This window comes from Podarcis muralis, chromosome 13, assembly GCF_964188315.1.
Source record: "Podarcis muralis chromosome 13, rPodMur119.hap1.1, whole genome shotgun sequence".
NCBI lineage: Eukaryota > Metazoa > Chordata > Lepidosauria > Squamata > Lacertidae > Podarcis > Podarcis muralis.
Window position 1 is genome coordinate 2,760,809 of NC_135667.1, and position 12,912 is coordinate 2,773,720.

Sequence of the window (12,912 nt, forward strand, 5' to 3'; positions counted from 1 at the left end):
TAATGATGATCTAGCGCTCGTTAAAAGCTTGCCAAAGATGGGATACTCTTCTTTACCGCAGCTCTTAACACATCCTGGTTAAGCTTTCAGCAGCGGCAGCCAGACAGGGCAGTGAAAAATTCAAAACAAAACCCCTCTTTTCTTTTCTGCCCTCTTGTTATGTCAAAGGGGGGGGGATCTCTGACGCTACCTGAGCTCGTAACCCCCCTCCCTTTTCTTAGAGGCGCACACAGCGTAGGGGGGAAAACTACTATGACTTAACATGCATCTGTTTTTGGTGACTTATAAGAGTTTTTTTCTGTTTAGAAACAAAAATGTGAAGAGAGAAAATAAAAAAATAACTGGCTTTTCAAAACTGGAGAAAGGAGAGGGGGGAAGAGAAACCTGTGCCTTCTGAAGACGATGCAGACACACACACACACACAGACACACACCACAAGGGCGCAAGAGTGCTCTTGTGGTTTTTTTGTTCCCTTTCCTCTTTGACTAGTGAAAAATCAAAGGCGAGGTCACGTCCGGGAGAGCGAAGCAGGAAGGCTGGCCCGCCCAGGGCACAGAGAGGGGTCCTGAGGTTGTTTTGGGCTGTGCGCCCCTTTCCCCACCCCAAAGGGGGGGTTCCGGCCACAGAGAGGTAGGGCCCTCTTCTGCAAACCAGGAGACGGGCGAGGCGGTGCTCTGCTAGGGAGAAACAGGAGACGCGAAGCACCTGCTTTGTAGGCCCACCCCAGACCAGTAATCCTTTTCTTAATTCCCCCCCCCCCTTTGATTCTTAAAAACACTGTGGAAGACAACAGCAAAAAGAGAGGAAAACGCCAGGCTTTTAGGGCGCAAGCGGACGTGGCGACGTCGCTCCTGGCGCGGCTTGCCTTGAGTTTGTGTGTTTGTGTGTGGGGGAAAAGGGGGGATTTGATCTGTGACGGTTGAGACTATTTATTTTTCACTGTACAGTATTTAAAAAGAGAATAAAAAACCCAACTCTTGAAAAAAACTACAACGCCTAAATACCAAGGTTGCTTTCTGTCCTGCCTGCCATGTTTTCTCTGTCTCTCTCCTCTCTCTGCCCGGTGGGGGGCGGCTTACGGAGAACGGAGCCCCCTCGGCCGGTGACTCCTGCTGCTCAGGCCTTCAATAAAATGCGACGAGTCTTGCCAAAGTTGGTGGTGCGGTTTTGTCCGACGTCTACAGCCTCTGCACACGGAATGGGGATATGGGGGTGAGATGGGGGGGGAAGCTGTTTGGAAGGGGTCCTGCCCCAGCCTTCAGCCTGCTCGTGCCCAGCGGCTCCTGGCGTCCCTTACAAGTGGATATTTGTGCGAGGGGCAGAAGCTGTGCCCCAAGCTAGGTGGACAAGAAATCTGGCTAACTTAACAGCTTACCTGCGGAAGGACGAAATTTGGTGGTTTCTGGAACGAGCGCTGTCTGGGAAGGAGGGCCCCATGACTGACGTTCAGAATCGTAGAATTGGAAAGGATCGTACAATCATAGAAATATAGACAACAATCACACGAGGCAGGCAGTCACTCACTGGGAGCTTCCTGGCTGAGGGGCAGAATTCGAACCCGGACCTCCCGGGTCCTAGTCCGACACACAAGCCAAGATGGGCTGCTTTTGTGCAGCCCTCTGAGAAGTTCCTTCATCTAGTCTCTGCCTTAGAGAGCCAGTGTGGTGTAGTGGTTAAGAGCGGTAGTCTCGTAATCTGGGGAACCGGGTTCGCGTCTCCGCTCCTCCACATGCAGCTGCTGGGTGACCTTGGGCCAGTCACACTTCTTTGAAGTCTCTCAGCCCCACTCACCTCACAGAGTGTTTGTTGTGGGGGAGGAAGGGAAAGGAGATTGTTAGCCGCTTTGAGACTCCTGAAGGGGAGTGAAAGGCGGGATATCAAATCCAAACTCTTCTCTTCTTCTTCTTTCCTGGGGTGCTTTTCCCTGGCTGCTGTCCCAAAACAGCACCTGCCAGTTCCTTTACAAAGGTAAAATTTGCAGGTGGTGCCCTGCCTGCTTTTGCCTAAGGAGGGGAGGAAATGGGGGGGGGGCCCTTTAGCTGAAAAATATCTCTGCTACTTATATTAACAAATCAATGAGACACTCTGGGTGGACTCATCATGGCACTGTCTTGGAAAGATCCTTTGCTCCGCTGTCATCCTGACACTCCTAGAACTGCAGAATTGGAATAATTCCTGATGGAGAGCCCACGGAAAGGCTCTTGCTGTCTGAAAGCAGAGTCCTAATGCGTGGGTAGGCATCCTAAGGCCCCGGGGGGCCTGATCCAGCCCAGTCGCCTCCTCAATCCGGCCTGCGGACTGTCCAGGAATCAGCATGTTTTTACATGAGTAGAATGTGCTTTTATTTAAAATGCATCTCTGGGTTATTTGTGGGGCAAAGGAATTCGTTTTTTGTTTTCCAAAATACAGTCTGGCCCCCAACAAGGTCTGAGGGACAGTGGACCAGCCTGCTGTTGAAAACATTTGCTGACCCCTGTCCTAATGCTTCGCCTGAATCTCATTTGAATCCATTGGTTCGGGTCCTGACTGCTGGAATCGTGGCAGATTTTACGCAGGTGCGCAAGAGTGGGCAGGGCTTGGAATACATCACTCTGGCCCATTGTTGTTTACTCGTGTCCGACTCTTCGTGGCCCCATGGACCAGGCACTTCTGTCTTCCACTGCCTCACGCAGTTTGGTCAAACTCAGGCTGGTAGCTTCGAGAACACTGTCCCACCATCTCGTCCTCCGTCGTCCCCTTCTCCTTGTGCCCTCCATCTTTCCCAACATCAGGGTCTTTTCCAGGGAGTCTTCTCTTCTCCTGAGGTGGCCAAAGTCTTGGAGCTTCAGCTTCAGGATCTGTCCTTCCAGTGAGCACTCAGGGCTGATTTCCTTCAGAATGGAGAGGTTTGATCTTCTTGCAGTCCATGGGACTCTCCAGAGTCTCCTCCAGCACCAGAATCCAAAAGCATCCATTCTTCGGCGATCAGCCTTCTTTACGGTCCAGCTCTCACTTCCATACATCACTACCGGGAAAACCAGAGCTTTAACTATACGGACCTTTGTTGGCAAGGTCTTAGGCGGCTAGTCCTAGTCTTTATAACCCTGTACCTTCTTCCAGAAGGCAGAAGCTGAAAGAGATCATTTCCAGGGTGCGCACTATCCTGCGCTATCTCTGCAGCTTTCTTATGGCACCTGGAAGCATAGATTTGATCCAAGGTGGAAAGAGTTCACCCAATTATCCTCCAGGTTGGTGGTTCGAATCCCCGTGACAGGGTCAGCTCCCGTTGCTCGGTCCCTGCTCCTGCCAACCTAGCAGTTCGAAAGCACATCAAAGTGCAAGTAGATAAATAGGTACTGCTCTGGCGGGAAGGTAAACGGCGTTTCCGTGCGCTGCTCTGGTTCGCCAGAAGCGGCTTAGTCCTGCTGGCCACATGACCCGGAAGCTGTACGCCGGCTCCCTCGGCCAGTAAAGCGAGATGAGCGCCGCAACCCCAGAGTCGGCCACGACTGGACCTAATGGTCAGGCGTCCCTTTACCTTTTTACCATAGTTCAAAAGCATCCATTCTTCGGGGATCAGCTTTCTGGCCTGCAAGCCTCCCAGCACCTTTTCTCCCCCCCTTCCACAGGTAAGTCTGCAGGTAAAGGAGGAAGGGGCTAGGCCCACCCCTTCCCTTCTTCCCACCCCAATCTCTCCAGTATCACAGAAATGCGCATTCAGAAGACAGAAACTGCAGGTGGGGTGGAGGGACATGCTGTTTTGGGGGGTGAAGTTCCTGGTACCACCTGAATGACTCACCTTTGGTGCAGGTTCTGATCCTTGGCTGGGCTCTTCCTCTCCACTCGCCCCCCCCCCACCTGAAACTGGCTGTATTGTAAAAGGCTAATGAGAGTAAAATTGGGTAAAATTCAAAATTGGGAAAGGAGTACGACAAGGCTGTATATTGTCTCCCTGCTTATTTAACTTACAGTACATGCAGAATTCATCATGTGAAAGGCTGGGCTGGATGAATCCCAAGCCGGAATTAAGATTGCCGGAAGAAATATCAACAACCTCAGATATGCAGATGACACAACCTTGATGGCAGAAAGTGAGGAGGAATTAAAGAACCTTTTATTGAGGGTGAAAGAGGAGAGCGCAAAATATGGTCTGAAGCTCAACATCAAAAAAACAAAGATCATGGCCACTTGGCCCATCACCTCCTGGCAAATAGAAGGGGAAGTAATGGAGGCCGTGAGAGATTTTGCTTTCTTGGGCTCCATGATCACTGCAGATGGTGACAGCGGCTAACAAGGAATAATAAAAACAAGTTGAATGAATACAACTTAAAAACAAGATTAAAATACAACATTAAAATGCAACCTCATCACAGGAGGAGAAAGGAAAAAAGAAAGGGGGAGGGAATCAAGTTGTTTCCAAGCCAAAGGCCAGGCGGAACAACTCTTGTCTTACAGGCCCTGCGGAAAGAAATCCGATCCCGCAGGGCCCTGGTCTCATGAGGCAGAGCGTTCCACCAAGCTGGAGCCAGTGTTGAAAAGGCCCTGGCTCTGGTTGAGGCTAATCTGACTTCCTTAGGGCCCGGGACCTCTAGGGTGTTGCTATTTATGGACCTTGAGGCTCTCCGTGGGACATACCAGGAGAGGCGGTCCCGTAGGTACGAGGGTCCTAGGCCATGAAGGGCTTTAAAAGTCAAAACCAGCACCTTAAATCTGACCCTGTACTCCACCGGGAGCTCCGGCGGGAAGGCAAACGGCGTTTCCGTGCGCTGCTCTGGTTCGCCAGAAGCGGCTTAGTCATGCTTGCCACATGGCCCGGAAGCTGTACGCCGGCTCCCTCGGCCAGTAAAGCGAGATGAGCGCCGCAACCCCAGAGTCCGCGACTGGACCTAATGGTCAGGGGTCCCTTTACCTTTACTACTTTGACGTGCTTTCGAACTTCTAAATTGGCAGGAGCAGGGACCAAGCAACGGGAGCTCACCCCATCGCGGGGATTTGAACCGCCGACCTTCTGATCAGCAAGCCCTAGGCTCTGTGGTTTAACCCACAGCACTACGACAGGACCCAAATCACGGATTCAGAAGACAACAAAGGAGATTCTGACTGAACATTAGAAAAAGCTTTCTGATGGTGAGAGAACTTTGACCCTGGAATGGACCCCTTCGGAAGGCGGTGGAGATTCCTGCATTCCAAATCTTCACTTCTAAGGTTCTACAAAATGCAATAAAATGATAATAATCTCAGGGGTGGTTTTTTTCCAGCGGGTGGGGGGTTTCCGATAGCCTTGCACAGACAGGAAAGACATTTCCCCCTCTAAGTCAGGGCTTAAAATCAAGCCCCAGCCCTTCCAAAAAAGCCTATGGCTCATCAAACTTCAGACCACAGGTGGGTCAGACCCCTGGGAATGACCTCCTTTTCACTTGCTAATGAGGCTGTTAAGCCCTTGCAGCAAAAATGAATATTCAAACACTCCGCTATCAGGGCTTTTGAGAGGATTACAGCACTCCTGGAGTTTGGGGCAGGAGGAAAAACTAGGCAGGTGTAAACAGGTGGAACATTTTTGGGAAAGGGGAGGAAATCTCCATCAATGTTTCAACCAACAGCAGGATTCACTAGGCCTGTCCTGCAGCTTTTATTTGAGGGGGGACGGACGTCCCCTCATGCTCTGCCTACTGATGGCTGCTTTGAGTTCCAAGTTGCAGGCAGAGACCATCTTGCCTGCCTAATAATAAGAATAATTCCCCCCCAGCATTTTATTTTTTTATTGTTGTTGTTGTTGTTCTTGAGTCATTTAGTCGTGTCCGCCTCTTTGTGACCTCCTGGACCAGAGCACGCCAAGCCCTCCTGTCTTCCACTGCCTCCCGCAGTTTGGTCAAACTCATGCTGGTAGCTTCGAGAACACTGTCCCACCATCTCGTCCTCCATCGTCCCCTTCTCCTTGCGCCCTCCATCTTTCCCAACATCAGTGTCTTTTCCAGGGAGTCTTCTCTTCTCATGAGGTGGCCAAAGTCTTGGAGCCTCAGCTTCAGGATCTGTCCTTCCAGTGAGCACTCAGGGCTGATTTCCTTAAGAATGGAGAGGTTTGATCTTCTTGCAGTCCATGGGACTCTCCAGAGTCTCCTCCAGCACCAGAATTCAAAAGCATCCATTCTTCGGCCATCAGCCTTCTTTATTAACATTCTTATATTACATCGGTAAACATTGTCATATTACATTACAGGACTTACTATAATATAATTTCCAACGTGTATACAAATATTATGTACAAATTTTATACACCTAGAAAGAAAATGAAACAAAAAAAGTAAGAACAAAGAAAAACAACAATTTCCCCCAAAAATCATATACATACCAACACACTAGACTTCCTGTCTTTCCCGTTGTATATTCCTTTTTTACAAATGAACGTACTCTTATTATTGTATATTTCTTTACATATTATCTAATACATACCTATATCAATATGTGCTCTTAGTCTTATTTCTCAACTCGGTCTCACTCCAACGTCAATCGAATGCTGGCATAGACAGCGATCCTTTACTGTATTTTTGAACATATGTTTTATATCCATCCCATTTTCCCATAGATTTTTGTTTTGAATTGCCTCTCAGGGTATTTGTTAACGGCGCCATTTCCGCAAATTCTTGCATCTTGTAATGCCAGTCCGTTATTGTCGGGGGTTCTTGTTCCTTCCACCCCTTTGCCACCAAAGTCCGAGCTGCGGCCGCTGCATAATAATAATTTTTATTTATACCCCGCCCTCCCCAGCCAGAGCCAGGCTCAGGGCAGCTAACACCGATAAAATCATAGTAAAAACATAATAGGGGAAAAATTTAAAATGTAGCAGGGCAGTTGGGAGCAGAGGCTTCCCTGTCCAGCCGGCGCCTGGAAAGGATGTCAGATCTAACATTGTTCACAGAAGCAGAGAACTGTTGAGTTGGACGGGGCACCCCAGTGGCCATCTAGTCCAACCCGCTGCAATGCAGGAATCGCAGCTAAAGCGTCCTTGACAGATGGCTGCCCGACTTCTGTCCATGGAGGCGCAGGTCAATTCTGTGTCCAGGGCAGCTGTTTATCAGCTCCACCTGGTACGCAGGATGAGACCCTCCCTGCCCGCAGACTGTCTGGCCAAAGTGGCGCATGCTCTGGTTATCTCCCGTTTGGACTACTGCAATGCGCTCTACGTGGGGCTATCTTTGAAAGTGACCTGGAAACTACAACTAATCCAGAATGCAGCAGCTAGACTGGTGACCGGGAGCGGCCGCTGAGACCATATAACACCGGTCTTGAAAGACTGACATTGGCTCCCAGTACGTTTCCGAGCACAATTCAAAGTGTTGGTGCTGACCTTGAAAGCCCTAAACGGCCTCAAAGGCCCAGGATACCTGAAGGAGCGTCTCCACCCCCATCGTCCAGCCTGGACACTGAGCTCCAGGTCGGAGCGCCTTCTGGTGGTTCCCTCCTTGCGAGAAGCCAAGTTACAGGGAACCAGGCAGAGGGCCTTCTTGGTAGTGGCACCCGCCCTGTGGAACACCCTCCCACCAGATGTCACTGCAGAAGTTCTCAGCGAATTGGCCAAGGAAGCAGATCTATTTCAATATATTGGTTCTGGGGCTACCTATAAGACATTGGCTACCTATAAGACATTTGAGGCAGTTGCACTTTGGAATTCCCTGCCTATTCATATCAAGGGCACTCTATTCAGCCCCTGCTAAAAAACATTATTGCTTAGACAAGCCGACCCAGATACTTGATCCGTTGCAGTAATTTTAACTTTCTGTACATTGTTGCAATTTCTTCTTCTTCTTCTATCTTTTTGCAAACCGCTTTGAGGTTTGTGGGTCTATTCTTTTTGCAGTCAAGGAATGTATAAATTTATATTAAATAACAAATAATAATTATATATATATATGAGACAGATAGTTTTTATTTGGTTTTAAGGTAAAGGTAAAGGTACCCCTGCCCATACGGGCCAGTCTTGCCAGACTCTAGGGTTGTGCGCTCATCTCACTCTATAGGCCGGGAGCCAGCGCTGTCCGCAGACACTTCCGGGTCACGTGGCCAGCGTGACAAGCTGCATCTGGTGAGCCAGCGCAGCACACGGAACGCCGTTTACCTTCCCGCTAGTAAGCGGTCCCTATTTATCTACTTGCACCCGGGGGTGCTTTCGAACTGCTAGGTTGGCAGGCGCTGGGACCGAGCAACGGGAGCGCACCCCGCCACAGGGATTCGAACCGCCAACCTTTCGATCGGCAAGTCCTAGGCACTGAGGCTTTTACCCACAGCGCCACCCGCGTCCCTTTTTTTATTTGGTTTTTTTATTTGGTTTTACAAGTATATAATTATAACAACACTAGCATTCACATCCGCATTTACAGATTCCTTCAGATCCCTCCCCTGCGTGGGTCCTTTTATTAAACCTTTTCTACTGCATCTTTTCCAATCAATCTATATTATATAACCTCATTGTCTCCATAGTACTTGCTACATTAGAAGTGTTATTGCAATCCTGATTACATTTCCACCTGCTTACAGTGGTCTCTAAGATAAATTATAAATTCTTCCCTTAATAATAATATATTTTTCATTCTTTATCTGTGAGTTTGTTTGTTTTTAAGGGGACTCTAGCAAAAAGCTTCTCCCAAGTTAGAGAAGAACCAAAAAGAAAATGAATTGAATAATTAGTTAATTGGGGGAGTTGCTGAAGAAATGCAAAAACAAGGATGCAGAAAAGGGGAGGCATGGGGAAGTCCGGGAAGTAAGGTTTATGAAAAGAGGGTTATGAAATTATACATGTTAAATGTTTGTTTGTTTATGTATTGTAGATTGTTTGTGTTTATTTTGTGTTTGGAAAATCAATAAAAATCATTATTTAAAAAAAAAAAGCAAAAAGCTTCTCCCATTTTTACTCTGCCCAGAGTCTTTCCCTTCCGCCTCCCATCTCCTTTCTCAAGAGGAAAGACTTCCACCCCCAAACTGGGAAAGGGTTCAGCCCTGGACATTCCTCCTCCAGGCTGCAGTTTGCTCAAATGCCCAGCTTTTGTCCCTAACAGCTGGCCCCAGGGAGGCCATTCACTTCCATTTGCAAGGTAATTTCTTCCTTATGTCCCTGTGAACTCGCCCTGAGGGGGGAAGAGAATGAAGATTTCATGGCATCAGGCCTGCAGGTGGAGAAGACCTTAAAGCGAAAGGCTCCCAAAAAAAGGCCATTATCCTAGGTGATTTGTTGTTGTTGTTGTTTAGTCCTTTATTCCTGTTTAGTCGTGTCCACCCCCTGGACCAGAGCACGCCAGGCACTCCTGTCTTCCACTGCCTCCCGCAGTTTGGTCAAACTCATGCTGGTCCCTTCAAGAACACTGTCCCACCATCTCGTCCTCCGTCGTCCCCTTCTCCTTGCGCCCTCCATCTTTCCCAACATCAGGGTCTTTTCCAGGGAGTCTTCTCTTCTCATGAGGTGGCCAAAGTCTTGGAGCCTCAGCTTCAGGATCTGTCCTTCCAGTGAGCACTCAGGGCTGATTTCCTTAAGAATGGAGAGGTTTGATCTTCTCGCAGTCCATGGGACTCTCCAGAGTCTCCTCCAGCACCAGAATTCAAAAGCATCCATTCTTCGGTGATCAGCCTTCTTGATGGTCCAGCTCTCACTTCCATACATCACTACTGGGAAAACCAGAGCTTTTACTATACGGACCTTTGTTGGCAAGGTGGTGTCTCTACTTTTCAGGATGCTGTCTAGGTTTGTCATTGCTTTTCTCCCAATCCTAGGTGATGTCTACCCACAAATCCAACTCAATGGTGTAACTTTGGAAAATGTCGATCACATCTCCTACCTGGGCAGTTAGTTATATTTCCACACTGATGCCAAAATCCAGCATTGCCTGAGCTCTGCGAGTGCGTCTTTCTCCCGAATGAAGCGCAGAGTGTTAGAGGACCGGGACATTCACAGGGAAACCCAAACGCTTGTTTACAAAGCAGTTGTACTAGCAACCTGTGTATTTGTGAAGAAGTGTGCATGCACACGAAAGCTCATACCAATAACAAACTTAGTTTGTCTCTAAGGTGCTACTGGAAGGAATATTTTTTACCAATCTTACTGTCTGCTTGTGAAACATGAACCACTTATCAACGCCATCTCCAACTCGGAACGAATTAAGTACTTAACCCGAGGTACCACTGTACTCTATTCCCAACTTAAACATGGAAAGCGTAATGCTGGTGGTCAACAAAAGAGGTTGAAAGACTCTCTCAAGGCAAATTTTTTAAAATGTAGTATAAACACTGACAACTGGGAAACACTGGCCTGCGAGCGCTCCAGTTGGAGAATAGCCTTTACCAAAGGTGTCATGGGCTTTGAAGACACTCGGACTCAGGACACAAGGGAGAAACGTGCTAAGAGGAAGGCACGCTTGGCAAACCCTCACCGTGATCAACTCCCGCCCAGAAACCAATGTCCCCACTGTGGAAGGACATGTGGATCCAGAATTGGCCTCCACAATCACTTACGGACTCGCTGTTAAAACTGTGTTTATGGGAGACAATCTTACTCGGCTACGAGGGGTCGCCGAAGAAGAAGAAGAAGAAGAAGAAGAAGAAGAAGAAGACGACGACTTGTGGACTGTGGTGCTCTTCCGTTCAAAATGTGCGAAAGGAAAACAGGCCCACACCAAATTAAGAACCAGAGGAGGAAAGACTGCTGAGAGCACTGCAGAGAGGAGAAACACCATTATGCACCTTTAGCAGCAAAACCGGAGGCCTTCGTCTGCCCCAGCTGCATCATAGAATAGCAGAGTTGAAAGGGACCCCCAAGGGCCATCTATCCCAACCCCCTGGCAGATGAGGGTTCAACCTCTGCTTGAAAACATCTGAGGAAGGAGAGTCCGCCACCTCCCGAGTGCCACCGCCAAACAGCTCTTACTTCCTGATGCAGAGTTGGAGCAGGAGTTTTTATACCGCTTGGACTTGGGGGTCCATTCTCTTGAGGGGAGCGTTGCCTCCAACCACTAGGCAAAGCTACCTCATGAGTTTCGAAACATCACTAAAATCAATCTCTGACTTCGCTAATATGAAAATGGCTTTAAAAAGTTTAAAAGGCGCAAGGAGATAATATATTAAGGATGGAATAGCAAATAAAGTGAATAATGCAACAATAACAAAAATAATAGTAGTTAAAGAAGATCGCACACAGGTGAAGGGAAGTACTGGGCTGCGGGGGAGGGAGGTGAAGGGATGAACTGAAATGGTTAAAGATTGGTATAGGATTTAAGAGATTTGAATTTTTATAAAGATTCTATAAGGAAAGCAACAAGAAATATCAAGTAAAGGTATCAGAGGGGAGATCAGTGTAAATGAAAACATGAGACTTATGGTTTTGTTACATATGATTTTGTTGTCTGATTATTTTGGAGTTGTATGTTGTTAAGAATGTATATTATGTGAATAAAATAATAAAGGATTTGAGACAGAAAAAAGGGGGGAAAGAAAGAAAAAAATAAAATGGGTTTGTTTCACTCTATAATGTAGAGACATCACCTTGCCAACAACGGTCCATATAGTAAAATCTCTGGTTTTCCCAGTAGTGATGTATTTAAGTGAGAGCTGGACCATAAAGAAGGCTGATCGCCAAAGAATGGATGCTTTTGAATTCTGGTGCTGGAGGAGACTCTGGAGAGTCCCATGGACTGCAAGAAGATCCAACCTCTCCATTCTGAAGGAAACCAGCCCTGAGTGCTCACTGGAAGGACAGATCCTGAAGCTGAGGCTCCAAGACTTTGGCCACCTCATGAGAAGAGAAGACTCCCTGGAAAAGACCCTGATGTTGGGAAAGATGGAGGGCACAAGGAGAAGGGGACAACAGAGGACGAGATGGTGGGACAGTGTTCTCAAAGCTACGAACATGAGTTTGACCAAACTGCGGGAGGCAGTGGAAGACAGGAGGGCCTGGCGTGCTCTGGTCCAGGGGGTCACGAAGGTAAAAGCTAAAGGTAAAGGTACCCCTGCCCGTACGGGCCAGTCTTGACAGACTCTAGGGTTGTGCGCCCATCTCACTCAAGAGGCCGGGGGCCAGCGATGTCCCGAGACACTTCCGGGTCACGTGGCCAGCGTGACATCGCTGCTCTGGCGAGCCAGAGCCGCACACAGAAACGCCATTTACCTTCCCGCTAGTAAGCGGTCCCTATTTATCTACTTGCACCCGGGGGTGCTTTTGAACTGCTTGGTTGGCAGGCGCTGGGACCGAACGACGGGAGCGCACCCCGCCGCGGGGATTCGAACCGCCGACCTTTCGATCGGCAAGCCCTAGGCGCTGAGGCTTTTACCCACAGCGCCACCCGCGTCCCTTTGTTTGGTCACAAAGAGGCGGACACAAATAAATGACTCAACAACAACAGCATACTATTATCCTCTGCTACAGAGAACCTGCCTGTTTCTCTTAAGGCAGAAGATGCTGCCACGATTTTATTTTATTTTAAAAGGGGGGGGGGAGGAATGAGATTTTTGTCTTTTATCTTCATCCCTGGGTGAAATCCGAACCTTTCTGGCACCTCCGAGAGGCCAAATCAATTAAGGCCTCTATCTCTTCCTACACTCCCTTTTAAGACAGACCAGGGCGCAGACTTTTATGACCTTTTAACACCCAGGCAGCGGTTTTTCTCTTCCTTCGTTGGCTTAGTAAAGGAACTGGCCTGCTGTGGATTTTGGGAGGGGGCAAATACCGTAATTTATCTCTACCCCTCCCCCCCCCAAAAAAAATCCAGACCTGCTAGTTCCAAGGGATGTAAGGAGAGGGAGTTACAGAAATGTGTAGCTGGAAGGGACCCCAGCGGCCATCTAGTCCAACCCCCTGGGAAAATGAAGATTTCCCCCCCTCCCTCTCTAATCCTACAAGAATGACTGCAGTCCTGGGCATGCTTATCTATCAATCATTGCCATTTCAATAATTT